Source organism: Lissotriton helveticus, chromosome 7 (assembly GCF_964261635.1).
Source record: "Lissotriton helveticus chromosome 7, aLisHel1.1, whole genome shotgun sequence".
Classification (NCBI taxonomy): domain Eukaryota; kingdom Metazoa; phylum Chordata; class Amphibia; order Caudata; family Salamandridae; genus Lissotriton; species Lissotriton helveticus.
In genome coordinates this window covers 444944389-444960041 of record NC_136068.1, presented here as the reverse complement: position 1 = coordinate 444960041, position 15653 = coordinate 444944389, and positions in this window count along the sequence as shown.

Below are 15653 nucleotides of genomic sequence, written 5' to 3'. Positions count from 1 at the left end.
CATTCCCTCCTTGTTCCCTACGTTTCCCTCAGGAAACATCAATATTCATGATACCATCTATCTGTTCATACAGCATCATTTGCTCGTCTCTTATCTTCTGGGAATGGGACTTTGGACTTGGAATACAAGAGGTAGCGCACAAGCCGCAAATCGCAGGGCCACATTGTAAACAGAGACAACAACTGAATATGATCATTACTACTATTCCTAGGAATGACAGTACTTTCCATCCCCAGGCAGATATTATATTCCAGAGCCAACCGGACCATGTCCAGGTGCCTGGATTCTGGTGTAACTGATGGGCTATTTTATGAAGTCTTGTTATTGCTGAATATACAGACGGTGCGTTATTAGGAATGAAAATGCAGCAACTAGATCCGATGACTCTACAAGCTCCGCCCCTATCGGCCAGTATGACGTCAAGAACAAGGCGGTTCTGAAGAACGACAAATCTCATAGCAGATTGCTCTTCTGTTAAGTTACCTAGAGCGGAAGTAGTCTCATTCACTACTGCTTCAAGGGTTCTGGTTAACCTGCGTATTAGCTTACTATTCTGGACAGGTCCTATGAAGAAAAAGAAACCTTTGTTGAAATCTGTATACTGTTCTAATGCAGTTTCCGTCTGATCGACAATTGGGGACTCGATCTCCCTTCTATGTCTGACGTGTACTAGATGTGTATTTCTGTGATAATCGGATGGGGCTAGGAAAACTGGTGGCAGTAGGAAGGCAATGTAACATGTACCATCCCAATCTAGGGGCAGACGTACATATGCGGTCTGACTACATACAAAATATGAATGACGTGAGGCTTTGAGATTAGATTTCCCACTGTCACTATACTCGACCACAGTAGTACAATCACTGTGTCCTAGATGTACTGAACCATTCTTTCTGACACATAATTCGCCTTTCACTGGTAGAACTGTTATAGAAGGTAAGTCTGGAGAAGTCTCGGACTGAACATTCAAAACCATGAAATTGGAGGAGAAATTACCTAGATCGTATACTTCATTTTCTAGATCTAACCCTGTCCTATGGGAAAGACCTTCCTTGTCTGGAAAACATGTTCTATTAAGAAGGGACTTATCGTCTAAGGATGATGTTAACGTAAACCATGCTCCACACGAACCATTGTGTGAAAACGGATAGGGAAAGAGTGGCAGAACTCCCTTCGGTGTCTGGTAAGGGGGGAGTCGACCACACACCCAACAATTAGTGGCATTGCTGGTCTGGTGTGAATAGTGTAACATACGTATAAAAGTATTGTTGCGCATTGCAAGTCGGTAGGATAACTCGTGAGGGGGTAGTTCACTAAATGTGTGCTCTACTGTATCATTGGAGGAAAGATGTACATGCGAACCAAGAGGAGGAAAAAATACATGTAAAACATAACTTATGCATGTGATCGTAAGACTCAGAAGTAACATAAACAATAGTGTAATAATACATCTGCTTCGCAGATCTTTACAATAACATATTTTCTTGGAGTTTCATCTAACTCTCTCACTATGTGGGTCTATCTCATACATGTCAGGATCCTGTCTAACCGCTTCACCCGAGAGGGACTTAAACAATTAAACTGTCTGACTTACTAGACCGTAATTTTAGTTTATACTCCTGCTGCGGAGTTTTCTCTAACAGGGGAAGTTTAGAGTCAGTATCGGGGCAATCCTTGAAAAAAGTCTTTGGACGGAGTCCATGGAAACGCTTGATGTGGCTGGAGTATAGCCAGCCCTTCCGGCCTTCTAGTTTCACGGCGGTCCTTGTGGTCATCAGAACAAGTTTCGGCTCTTTCCAGCGGGGCTCCAGCGGGCTTGAACGATCAAAATTCCTTACGAGGACGAAGTCACCTGGAACGACCTCGTGCGGTTTCACCTGGGTGTTGTCTGGAAAGGCAGCCGCGACCTGTGAACGACAAGAGAGTAGTGCAGACATCAAGGAAGCTAGGTAATCTGTCAGCATATTACTGTCAACATCTGTAATTTTACGTGGGATAGGTGTACCCCACATGTTTGGGGGACGGCCGAATACAACCTCGAAAGGTGACAGACCTGAACGGGAGTGTGCGACCATTCTCATGTAAAAAAGGGCGACTGGCAGGGCCACCATCCAATCTACGCCTTTCTCGGCACAAACTTTTGCGATACGGATTTTCAGAGTCTGATTATGTCTCTCGACGAGGCCAGCTGCCTCGGGATGTCGTACGCAGTGGAACTTCCACTGGTCCCCTAACAAAAGTGATACTTGTTTCATGAGTTCGGATGAGAATGGCTGTCCGTTGTCTGAATACACGACCCTGGGCAAACCATAGCGTGGCAAAAACTCACGAACCAACTGCCTGGCAGTGGTCGCGGCAGTGTAATCTGGGACTGGATATGCTTCTGTCCATCTGGACAAAGCGCATACAACTACGAGGACATACTTGAAACCTCGACATCGATCCATCTGAATATAATCCATCTGGAGGACTTCAAAGGGATGGTCAGGAGGATGGAATCCACCTTGTTCCACCGGAACACCTTTACCTGGATTGAACTGACAACAGATCATGCAGGTACGCACTTTCTGCTTCGCTGCTGCTCGTAAATGCTTGTTAAACCAAAGGTTCTGAATGCTGTCTAACATGGCTTTTTCTCCTAAATGTGCTGGACTATGTGCTGTATTAATAATGACTTGAACCATAGAGTCGGGGAGAAACCATGTGGCTTTTCCCTTCGTCAACCATCCCTGATCTGTCTGGACCCCTCCTTGTTCAGACCATTTCTTGATTTCGTCTGGGGTAGCATGTGACTGTATGTCTATTACATCTTGTGTAGGGTCCTTAACTGTCATACAAGTCGTCGGGACTGGAACATCTGTCTTTGTCGTGATAACTGAAATGTCTGGAGTCTGAGCTGTAAGCTTGGCTGTTCGATCGGCCAGATCGTTACCTTGGGAAATGGCGTCAGTGACTTTCGTATGTGCTTTGCACTTCATAATGGCAATAGCTGTCGGAAAATGTATTGCTTCTAACAGAGCTTGAATGAGGGGGCCATGCTGAATCTTGGCTCCATGAGAGGTCATGAAACCTCTTTCTTGCCAGAGGACTCCAAAGTCGTGTACGACTCCGAATGCATAACGTGAATCTGTATATATGTTTACTTTCAGGTTCTTAGCTCGTATGCAGGCTTGGGTCAGAGCAATGAGCTCTGCTGCTTGAGCAGACAAGGTATCAATACGATGTGTTTCCATAACTTCAGTTTCAGTAGTCACTGCATACGCGGCTACTAACTCTCCTGTACTTGTTCTCATACATGAACCATCCACGTAAAGTGGCAGGTCTGGGTCAGATAATGCAATGTCTGTCAAGTCTTGTCTTGGCTTGGTCATGATGTTAATAACTTCCACACAGTCATGTGTGGCAGGATTCGGTGTAATCGAGGGTAAAAGTGTAGCAGGATTTAATATGTTGCAGCGTCTGATTTCTATGTGTGGCTGAAACAGTGTCAGTTCGTATCCTGTTAAACGTGCAATTGTCAAGTGCTGAGTCTGTGTTCGGTTTAAAAGAACTTCCACGGAGTGCGGAACTTGTACTGTCAGGGAGTGTCCTAACACTATGGAATCACTTTGTCTGATAGCTAGAGCTGTGGCAGCAACTGATTTGAGGCACGCAGGCAGAGCCTGGGCTACTGGATCTAATGTGCTCGAAAAATAAGCACAGGGCTTGTGTTGTCCTGCTTGATCTTGTGTGAGAACAGATAATGCTGTACCATCACGTTCGGTAACAAAAAGTGTAAAAGGCTTACTGTAGTTTGGTGTCGCTAAAACAGGCGCATTACATAAAGCTTTCTTTAACTCATTAAAAACAAGTGTATGTTCCTGGGTCCAAGGGAGGACAGTCGATGTCGCTGCCTCCTGTGTTGTCAACTGTATCAGAGGCTTGGCTAGGTATGCATACTGAGGAATCCATTGTCTGCAGTAAGAAGTGAGGCCGATAAAAGCTCGTACCTCCTTCTGTGTCTTGGGCTGTGGAAGATGTGCAATTAACTGGATACGGTCAGGTGTCAACTGTCTACCCCTCTTGGACAGCAAGTGTCCAAGGTATACCACTTGCTGGACACAGAATTGTAGTTTCTTTGGGGACACCTTGTGCCCCATTTCTGCCAGAAAATACAAGACGGTCAGTGATGTACGTTCGCAGTCACGTTCTGTACGGGCTGTGATCAATAGATCATCGACATACTGGAGCAGGGCAGTGTCAGTTGGCATGTGAATACTGTCTAGTTGTCGTTTAAGTGCTTGACTGTAAATACTAGGATTTTCTGTGAAACCTTGAGGTGCTCGTGTAAACTTATAGCTTCTTCCATTTAAACAGAATCCGAAAAGGAACTGGCTGTCTGGATGAATGGGGACACTAAAGAATGCGTTCTTGAGATCAATAACAGTAAAGAACGTAGCTTCGGAATCAATGGCAGTCAATAGGGAAGAGATATCTGGAACCACTGGGTACTGGGGTATGATACATTTATTAAGTTCTCGAAGGTCAATCACTAATCGATAAACTGGAGGTGCATTTGGGTCAGTACGTTTAAGAATCGGAATGATAGGAGAATTACATACATTGGAGTCAGTTTCTACAACCACTCCTTGAGCAATGAGCTCGTCAATGATTTTCGATAAGGCTGTTACAGCCTCAGGTGGCAACTTATATTGTCGAATTCTGGGTAATACAACTCCTTGTTTCAGAGTAACACGATATGGTGTAATGTGCATACAACCTACATCAGTTGGACCTTGCGCCCATAAATGCTGTGGTACATTCAGTAATCTGGGATCAAAATCTCTTAACACATAATGTCCTTTAAAATCACGTAAAAACAATCTCACTCCTTCCGGAGAGCAGCAAATTACAGCACCTAACTCCTTCAATGTTTTAATACCAAGTACATTTTCAGGACATGATTTCGTAAGTAACAAGTCTGTAGTTCGGGACAATGGACCAACTTCTAGGGAAACTGGTTTCGATATTTCATTAACAATAGGCTTTCCTGAAAATCCCAGGGAAACATTTCTTGAGCCTGAGAGTGGAGCCCCTGGAACCTCGTCATGACTGATGGTAGTCCTACTTGCCCCTGTATCAATCAGAAACTTTCTGTCTTTCCCTAATACCTGACTGTGTACATAGGGACCCTCTTGATCTACAGGAATCTCGATGAGAGGCAAGCCAACCTCCCTCTCTAGGCTGTTTCATGAATACTGCTGATATTCTGGATAATCTGACTGTGCATACTTGTACATCTGCTGGGTAACGTGTTGTGTGGCAGCTATAGGCTGCGGTACTGTAACTGTCTGTTGTGCGTTCTGCGGTGGTTGCGTATTCTGCGGAACATGTTCTTGTCTAGGAGGACGCGGTCTCTCTTTCGTCTTACCTGTAGCTATGTTGTGTTTCAGAACTGCACATTCGTTTATATAGTGACCTGGCTGTTTACAGTAATTGCATGTCCCTTTAACGGGAGTTGCAGAATGAGTAGCCTGGTTCGTAACCCCTCTTCTGACTATCTGCTGGAACAGACTGTGCAACTAGTACTTTCATTTTCGTGTCTTTCATACGTCTTCTTTCGTGTTCTTGCTCTTCCCTGATTCGGTTCTGGTGATACTGTAACATCTGGAGCATTTGGGACGGGGTATTAGCTTGCCAAGTACTCTCGACTTTCAATACTCTATTCTTAACTTGTGGTAAAGAATTCTCAACTAGTTTGGTAACAAAAAGATGTGGATAGGATTCACTACTTGTTTTCAGACCGCTATTAATAATGAAACATTTCTCAAATCTGGAATAGAAATCACTAGTGTCTTCGTCTTGTTTCTGTTTACAGGCTGAGATGGCATCCCAATCTTCCTTTTTCGTGGCTAGTAATCTTGGCAAGACTTGTATTAACAGTTCGGGCAACTCTTTGACTTTATCCCCAAGACCAGTACCTGGGACTCGTGTGTTATCTTCGTTCTCTAACGCGGTCCAATCAATCTTTTTCTCTCCCACCTCCCATTCCTTTTCTTTAAGTTTTTCATATATGCCCGCAGGCAACAGGACCTTTAACATTTTGATGATATCAGGATACGTGTATTCCCCCATACGGAGCATGTCTTTTAATTCACGGTGGAACCCTGCTGGATCTTTATCGTGACAGGGCACTAACTTTTTCATTTCTAGTAGTTCTATTTTCGTTATAGGGGTGTAAACAAATACTCGTTCGAGATTACCCCCCGTTCCCTTAACAGGATGCACTTCTCGCAACGGATTCTGTCTATCTATGTAGAATGGGGTTGAAACAGGAACAAAATGCGGAGTCAGGAACGTTCTGTATTTGTGGCGCTGTTCTAAAATGACGCTAATCAAATCGGTACCTAGACCTTTCCATCGGTTTAGGAGTAACTCGTTTAATACATTATATAAGGGACCTGGATCAGAATGCTGACTCTCGTACAGTGTAATGAGGTGCTGGATCATGTACATACCCACCAGTCGCTGCTCGGCTGGGGGCAGTTTCAGAAACATACGGGCCACTACTTCGTCTGAATACGTGGTAGAATCACTAGTCCATCGAACTGCTGACCGGGCTAGTTCTTGTTCATGCATGGTACTAAGTTCACTGTAACCTATTCGTAATTTCAGAACTTTATCGGTAGCCTGGAATACTTGTTCAAGGGAACACTGTTCTGGTACGGGAGGAGGAAAGGCTTTCTTGTAGTCTAGGCGTGTGTGTCTATCAGGAGGTCTCGTCCTACCTACATACGCTATTCTGGTGGGGTTCTCGTTGTCTATATCTTCGTCTGAAGAATCATTCTCTTTCTCTGCTACTATTCTTGCTTTCTCCCTCTCGTGTATGCCTATAATTTCTTTACGAATCTTTCTGTACATGGTTTCTATACAATTGTGTGTCTTGTGTTTTCCATCTGCTATATTGTCACTCCATCTTGTCAGGACCTTCATCTCGTCTTTGTCTTTATCAGGATGATCCTGTTCTCTTATTAAGCAATTTATTAAAAATTGCAAAATCATGCCTTGAATCTCGACTTTCCTGTGTGCCATAGCTTCGTGAATACTTTCTGGTTTCTCCCCTGTTCGAATGAAATGATATATTCTGTCTAAATGTTCCTTCATATCTGGCATGGTAGTCAAAAAGTTTGCAACTCGTCGTAAACGTACGGAATATAATATCATGTGATCTTCGCCTGGCACTGGGTCATATCTACAATCAGTAAGGTACCTTTTGAGGGCTTCATACGTAGCCACTTTTGGCGTGCGCTGTAATGCTGCGTCTCTCAGTGTCAAGCGTTTTGTTTGAGGCGGGGTGATAGGAATACCTCCCCCTGCTCCTCCTGGACTAGAATCGTCAGTCAATACTGAATGTGCGGCTGCTGGTAAAGTGACTGGTAAAGTAGGCGCACGAAATGTGGGTTGGTCCGGGGGTACTGGCACATTAACAGGATTCCCGGGACCAACGGCTGGAGGCACAGTAATTACATTATTAACAGGGTGCTGAACCTGAACTGGCGGAGTAGGATTCGTGTTAGCATACTCTGGGACAGTGTTGTCTAAATAGGAAGAAAGGAAGATTTCAGCTGCGGTCGGTTTATGACGTAGCTTAGTCGGGACCAATGGTGGCGGTAAATTACAGGGTGTTTCCGGGGTCGCCTTCGGCAGACCCTCGGCGAGGAGGGGATACATACCTTTAATAAGGGCATTTCTTTGTCTGTCTGACTGTTCTGCTCTAACTCGTTCACCTTCTTCTAGCAATTCCCTTTCTTGGGCTTTTTCTGAGGATTCCCTACTTAGTTCTGCTTTCCTGAATTCTTTTTCAGTTCTTTTATGCGATTCTTTACGCCACAATTCTATGGCATCTTTCTGGGATTGTCTGGCTTTCTTTTTCCATAATGCTTCTTCTACTCTCATGATGCACTCGGCATCCCATGTTCCTGAAACAGGCCATCTATACTTCTCTTCGAGATCTTTAGTGTAGTCCACCCATAAATCTAGATACAGTATGGCATCTAAGCCATGCTTGTGATACATGAAATGTCCAGGACTGTCCCTAGGAGGGACAGGAACTGATTCTTCGAGTAACCCTTTTCTGGTTTTTATCTGACGTAACTTAGAAAACAGCGGCATATTTGAACCGTTCTTGAACTTGACCACAATACACAATGAACACAGTAATGAATAGCGAACAAATCACTCATACCACGACATCAATAATACATAAATAACAGTTCGAACAGATAGTACCTAATACATTGAAAACATAATACTTGAATTTCTCAAGAACAGACTTACTAGAATTTCTGGATGCACTGCTAAAACAGTACAGAACATACCGGTCTCCTAAAGAGACACGTCATACCGTATCCACCTAGGTGAACACGTCGGACCGGATCTGTGTACCCAAACCCGTCGGACCGGGCACAAATTAATGAACCCGTCTAGATACTTCCCCAGCAACGGTACTCACCGGGAAGCAAAACTGAAGGCCTCGGACTGGACTGGACTGCTACGACGTCTGGTTACTGCTACGCACTACGCATGCGCCTCGGGCTTCGGGCTTCGGAAACAGGTGGGCCTCCGGATACCTCGGACCTTGCTCTCTCGGCTTGGGCTCTGGTCGGAACGAACTGCCTTCCTCACCGCCTCGTCTGGATGCCGGACCGCAGTCTTCGTCTCCTCCGTGGGCCTGAGGGAGACTTGAAGCAGAAATATCTGCAGGTGCACAGTAGGGGTCCGTCACGGCTGTAGAAGGGTCAGGGGGCCTGCGTTACATCGCCGGCGCGTGGGGAAGGGGCTCGTCCCTATTCGGGCGCCATTTATGTGGTAAATAAATAATTAATTACCGGTACTATTTTTCTATGCATTAACTGAAAAGGATAGCTCAATAAATAAGAGGCAGAATCCGTTGTATCCGAGTCATAAGGGCTTTAATTAGATAGCTCGAGCTAATGGACCATCGGGTTCCATCACCTGCGAAGGTTCAGGAAGGGACAGACACAGGACAAAGGGGAATGGCAGCTGCAGCATCTCATTAACATCATACAGTATATATAGTAAAACAGTACAATTGCATTGAATACAGTAGGCGTAACAAGTGACAATTCGGAAGATAAGAACATATGGGCGTAAAAAGAAGGCGTGCACAGGGCGTGCACGGAGACATGTGATGTAAACGTCACAGAAGTGTCATAAATGGGTGGATACATGGAGGGGGCTACCTGGGCAGCTGGTACCTTTAACCTACTGGTGCGCGCAAACGAAACATGACGTGTAACTGGGGAGAGCTGGGGGCTCTGACTTCTAGCACTAGAAGAGGAGACTGAAGTCTAGGATGTCAGAACGACCTGTACCTATAGCATATCTGATATCTTGTGTTTGGAGCACATGTTGCTTGAATCTAAAAGTCATCAGGGCAAAGGCTACTTGTCACTAAGGCTAGTGCATGCATATATTTCTTAGTGTATTGCGTGTGCTAGGAATCTTCTATGGATATTAATTCAGTAATTCTCTTGCATGGAGACAGAAAGACTAGACTATAGATGAAGATGTTTATGCAGTTCGTTAGCTAGGAATGTGAAACCGGGGAGCTGAACTGATAACTGTAAGCATAACATATTCTTGGCAGACGGGCAGGCAGGCCAGGCCGGGCACCGCGCTGCTTGGCAGAGAGTAAGTGAAGGGTCAGGGATGCGGGAGGGGCTGCATCGCTCCTCGGAGTGGTTTCAGGAGACTGGAGCTTGAATCTGGTGTCCGGGCCCTGTGAGGCCTAGAAACGGGGACAACTCGAGGATTTAACGTGCACAATGTAAAGACGTTGGCAACATAGGCCTAGAAGCCTAGTTCACGTTGCTTTCACGGGGGACTGGATAACTGGCATACTAACGTTGGACACAACTATAATTGCGTCTTTATTCGGTCAATGGGGTAAATATGCATATTAATCATGCACATATAACATACGATGGGGAACACGTAGGGACACATGACAGGGCAAAATTCAATTTTCCTCAAGTTTCAGACTTAGAGACTGAGATCTGCAGAGAGACAGAGAGAGAGAGGAGGAGAGGGAAGACTCCGATGAGGAACAGAACAGATTCAGATGAACCAGGGGGAGGCAGATTTAGCTGGGGCAAGGGCAGATTAGATGTAGGCTATGTGTCCATTTGACTTTATTAAAATACAAGCATTATGCTTTGACTAATTGGCTTTGCCAAGGCTTATTTGCTCTATGCTTTGTTTCTCTTTATAGGAGATTCTGAAGTTATTCAATATTGAATTAGCTTCATGCTAATCTTACTCTTGCCTTTATCTTTGAACGCTTCATGGGTTCTGACTGACATAATTTTCACCCCATTTCTTAGAATAGGGATGCTTTCCTTTTTGGAACGTGCTGTGTGCACATTATAATATGCTCCACACTAACTTTATTGTTCTATTATCCCCTCTGTAACCTGATTGATATTTGATTAAGGAATAAAGAATCAGAGAATCTTAAACTTTAATTAGAAAATAAAACCCTTTAAACCTGCGTACAAACTCTCATTATTGACCGGAATATTTATTTGTATTTTATCACTCGCTTGTGTTTATGAAGGAGCTCTTTTGGTCATAATACCGTGGCCAAGATTCATCTCCTCGAGAACAGATATTGGCGTGGAAAAGGTGATGGCAAATGAAGGTAATTGTGCCACATTTACTAAATTTTCCAAAAGAGATTACCATGAGATTTCAGCGCTAGCAGTCAACATGGCGATTAAGGTCTCATGCCTGCCAGTGCACCAGTTTTGAACAGTGTAGCCACATGATTGCCAGGCAAGACTGAAAAGGACCCATCGGTGCATGCAGCATCATTTTTTAATTAATTTATTTCCCACTCGGATTGCAGCGCGACCCACCAGAAAAAGGACAACAGTGGTTATCTGTTAACTCAAGTGGTGTCCTCTTCTTTGTGTTTATTTGATGTTGCAGGGGCCATGGACGGGGGTCTGCTTTGTTTGCAGTCAGTCAAGAGTGCAGGCACCCAGACAGTGTCTTTAAAAGGCACACACCATGGACAGCTCTCACTGCCACTTCTACGTGCTCTCTGATACACTGCAGGAAGGAGCACCTTCTGTGTCAGCCTGCCAGTTGAGTTGCCCTCGGAACGGGACAGAAATGAGGGCCAATGCAATTTGTGATCTCCAGATCGGCAATTTACTCCAGCACATGAGTGTCTGAAAAGCTGTCAGCATTCAGTGAATCTGAGTCCACAGTCACACTGCAGTTACAATGACAGTCTGAGGCAGGATGCAGTGTTGCAGAGTGGTAGTGAGGGAATCTGTGGAGGTCATTGGGGAGGTGCCAAAACAGATTGTTGCACTGGTATCCATAGCCCCTGGTTGGCTCAAGGGGAATAGGGACTTGTGTATACATAGTGCTGTGTGCACCTGGCCTACGACTGAAAGCACTTTGCGCTTTAGTTGCACAAATAGGTGTAATTTCTGAAACGCATCTGTTTCCATGGACATCGTTGCCAGGATTTGCTTGTGAGAACGTGCCACTCTAAGTGTCATACATTTGGTAGTTGAATGTCACTCATAAGGGCATTGAAACCATGAAAATGTCACCCATGAGCAATCTGAAACCTTGGCGCAATGTTCAATGGCTTGGATATTCGTTATTTTTATGGGTGTAAGATCCAAAGTTGGCCCTGCAGGGCAGGAGAACGTGTACCCCAAAAGGGAAGTGCTTGGATTCAGTATGATAACAAGTAAGGTCAACCTAATAAGGCACTATTAGACAACCAGGAAGTCATATTATGGAGTGTACAAAGTTCTGATGGGCCCATTAACACAACTGATGTATGTATGTACTGATAGGCATCTTTCTACAATGCCCCCAGGCAAAAGTAGAAAAACCAAGAACACAGATGCACAGTTAGTCCAGGAAAAGGCAATAACAATATATTGTGGCGAAATCCAGCTTAATGGCGTGCACTCCATTATTGTATCTAGCGTGCCGGAAAAGGAAAAAATTACTCCTGGATCCCATAAATTAGGCAGCAAGGTGAGGCAGCGGAAAAGGGAATGAAATTGTTGGTGGGATAGTTATGTCCACAAGGACAGATGTGACCATAAATCTGTTCTGGCTTGCGTAACTGATTGTTAACAAATTGCATTTGAATTCATTGTGTGAGTTTAAGATGCTTTACGTAGAGATCTTGGTGTACCTAGCAATTTTAAGGGGATAAGAATGGGAAGATGACTATGGGAGTTATTGTACTTGCTGGAAATTATGTGTTTTTTCTAATCATAATTGCAGCATAGAGGGTTAATGTGCTTGCAGAACAGCACAACGTAACATACTGATCACAGGTTTGCATTTCATGTATCTAGTTCATTGGGTTACTAGGTTACAGAGATCCTTTTGTTACTTGTAGTTCATAAGTTACAAACCTTCTAATATAACATGTGGGCTACGAACAGTCATCTAGGAGCTACAGGCAAACTGCAAGACATAGATTTTAAACCTTATTTTTTAGTATTCTTTCTAAATTCTAAGGCTGCTAAAAAAGGATTATTTTGGATTGTAATATTAGTAAAGCCAACCCCAACCACTGCATTCCATTGTAAATCCTTACTTTGTGTTTCTCCACCAAGCACTCTTAACATACAATGGTTGCCAGTATGAAAGTGACTCTTACACCTTGTAGGCCTCATCTTGTTATGTAACATTTCCTGAACATTGATTTATGCATTAGTATGATTCAATGTCTCATGTCTGTGAAGTGTTCCTATGCCCTACATTAGGACAAGTAGCACTATAAAAGAAATTAAATAAAAACAAAAATATATTAGTAAGTGTTGTTTAAATCAATATTAGTTTTTCTTAATCATACAGATGAATATCTCATTTTACAGTGAATGCAGATCTTACATACAGGATTTGAACAAAGTCAAAAACTAGCCTCCAAATAATAGTTTCTCCTAACAACTTGTGAAGGGATAACCGCATCCAGCATGAACACCCTAAACATGAAGCAGCCCCCTACGAGGCTCATGTTTTTAAAGGGACATGCTGCTCAGCATGTGTAAATAGGATGCAGTGTCTCCCCGCATACCTGCATCCATGTTTAGCAGGTGGACTCCAAACATTGTCAGCCCACTGGCAGTCACTGCCTGCATCTCATCTGTGAGCCCGCACCAGAGTGAACGGCGAACACAGCAAAATCAGGGGGGGTGAGTCAGCACAGCAAGCAGGCACACAGGCCTTCTCAACCTGCCTGCAGTCACTGATGATCTCATCCCTGCGTACCTACACAGTGTGCCTCTCCTCACACAGGCACCTCCAGAGCCCACAAGGCACTCAGCAACCAGAGCAAGCATTTGTAGTGTTTATACTGTGTTACTGTGTGTGTTATGTGCAAATACTTTACACATTGCCTCTGAGATAAGCCTGTCTTCTCGTGCCAAGCTACCAAGAGGGTGATCAAGGGTTATCAAGGTGTGTAATTCCTTTATCCTGACTAAACGGAAGGGTCCCTACTTGGACAAGGTGCAAAGCTCTGCTAACTAGAGACTCCAATTTCTAACAGTTGTCATACAAGGAATGTGCATCAAGACCTCTTATGGCGTCAAGACAACACTTCTCACAGTAATACTAGATGTTTATAAGATGTAAAACAACAACATAGAGAACTAGAAACAGTAAAAATAGTGCACCTATAGTACTGAACACGAATATTAGAACTGACAAAAACATATCAAGCCTTGATCGAACACCTGCACTACTAGCACTTTAAAGAATACCTTGTGTGGCAGCATGTGGAAGGAGACTGAATGGCCTGACTATTGACATGGCTACTGAGGTTTGTGACACCATTGCCACCCACAGGAGTCATTCAACTAACTTCAGGTAAAACTGTTAGGACACAGACTGACATCAATAGTGCATTTGTTTAATACTACAAAACGGTATATAAACCTACAGATACCACAAACAGCGCTCACATTTCCCACTTTCTATCTAGGGTCTGGCTCCTGTGGGTTAAGGCCACGTAGGCGGGGGTTCTGGAGGCGGACCTGGAACTTGAGGAAGTGAAGGCAGCCATAGACCAATTAACAAGGGGGAAATGCCGGGGGTAGATGGGATACCCCCTGAATTCCATTCCACCTAATGGTTCATACTGCCACCCAAATTACACCAGATGTATATAGTGGCATTGCGCATGGGTTTGCTTCCTGAGAGCACATGAGACACTACTATTGTGGTATTACCTAAGCCAGTATGAGACCCTTTAGACTATTGCCTTTATTAACACAGTTAATGCACCGAAATCAATGGGATTCATCACAGGGCGCAACCAACACGTCAATATACAGAGCCTGTTACTCATAATAGAGCGGGTGGCTGAAGGCACAGAGACCCCATCTCTGCTGTCTCTAGATATTGAAAAGGCCTTCAATACTTTACTGTGGCCATACGTGTCCAGAGTGCTATCAATGATGGGGATCGGAGATGCTTACATTAAATGGATATGCTTACTCTGTGCCCAACCCCTTGCCTGGGTCCGCAGTGGCAGAGTTTATTCAGACAGATGGCAACTGCAACGGGGTCCCCAGCAGTGCTGGCCCCTGTCCCAGTAGCGGCCTGTGGAGGGAGTTCCGCCGGGGATGGGGAGAGGTGGGGGAGGGGCAGGGTGGGGGGGGGTAGTAAACTACAGAATAGGGCCGAACGGAAGTAAGTAAACAAATAAATAAATACAACGACTTTCTTTGCGCGCGCGGCATTGCATTTGGCAATGCAGAGAGCGCAATGACATTTGTTTTATTTATATATTAGTTTACTTACCTCTGTTCCCCCGTATTCTGTAGTTTACTACCCCCACCCTGCCCCTCCTCGCCCCACCGCCCTGCGGTACTCCCTCCACCGGCCGATACTGCCCTGTCCCCTGGCCCTTAACCGTATTAGACAGCGGTCTGCCCGTCAACCCAGTCAGCGGTGCGCTTATCAGCAAACAAAGAGGGGATCCGTCATTCCGGGCTGGTTTACACTGGGCCTGGCCATGTGGGCCATATCTGATGAAATGTCCCCATAATCGCTGCAGAATGCGCTCGCTTACCATACATAACAGTGACATACTAATAAATAGCATACATGAATTTACCCATCCCATTCCGATTGGGGGGACCGGCACATGGACATCATATGTCAATGATGAGGTGGGGATTACTACTAAACACATATGTCGCTTAGAAAACCCACGTGGGAAGCAGGGCCGGACTGGCAACCACAACCGGCCCTGGCAAAGTGCTCGACCGGCCCCTCCCCTCCCTACTCGGGGGTGGAGGTGCCGCCGAGCAGTTTGCAGAGGCCGGTTTTCGGCCGATATTGGTACAGGCCAGATTTTGCAGCTATACTGCAAAAAGGGCCCTGTAACAAATACGGCCCCCAGGGGGCCCAAAACCGGCCCCACCCGTGCGGCGCACCAGGGGTTTGCCCAGTGCCCGCTATGGCCAGTCCGGCCCTGGTGGGATGTGCATAATCCGAGAATAAGTAACAATAGTCTACACACGGAGGGCACAGAGGGTTGGATGATGGGTGTACAAGGATTGCGGTGAACCTATTTCAAAGATTGTTTGATACAATAC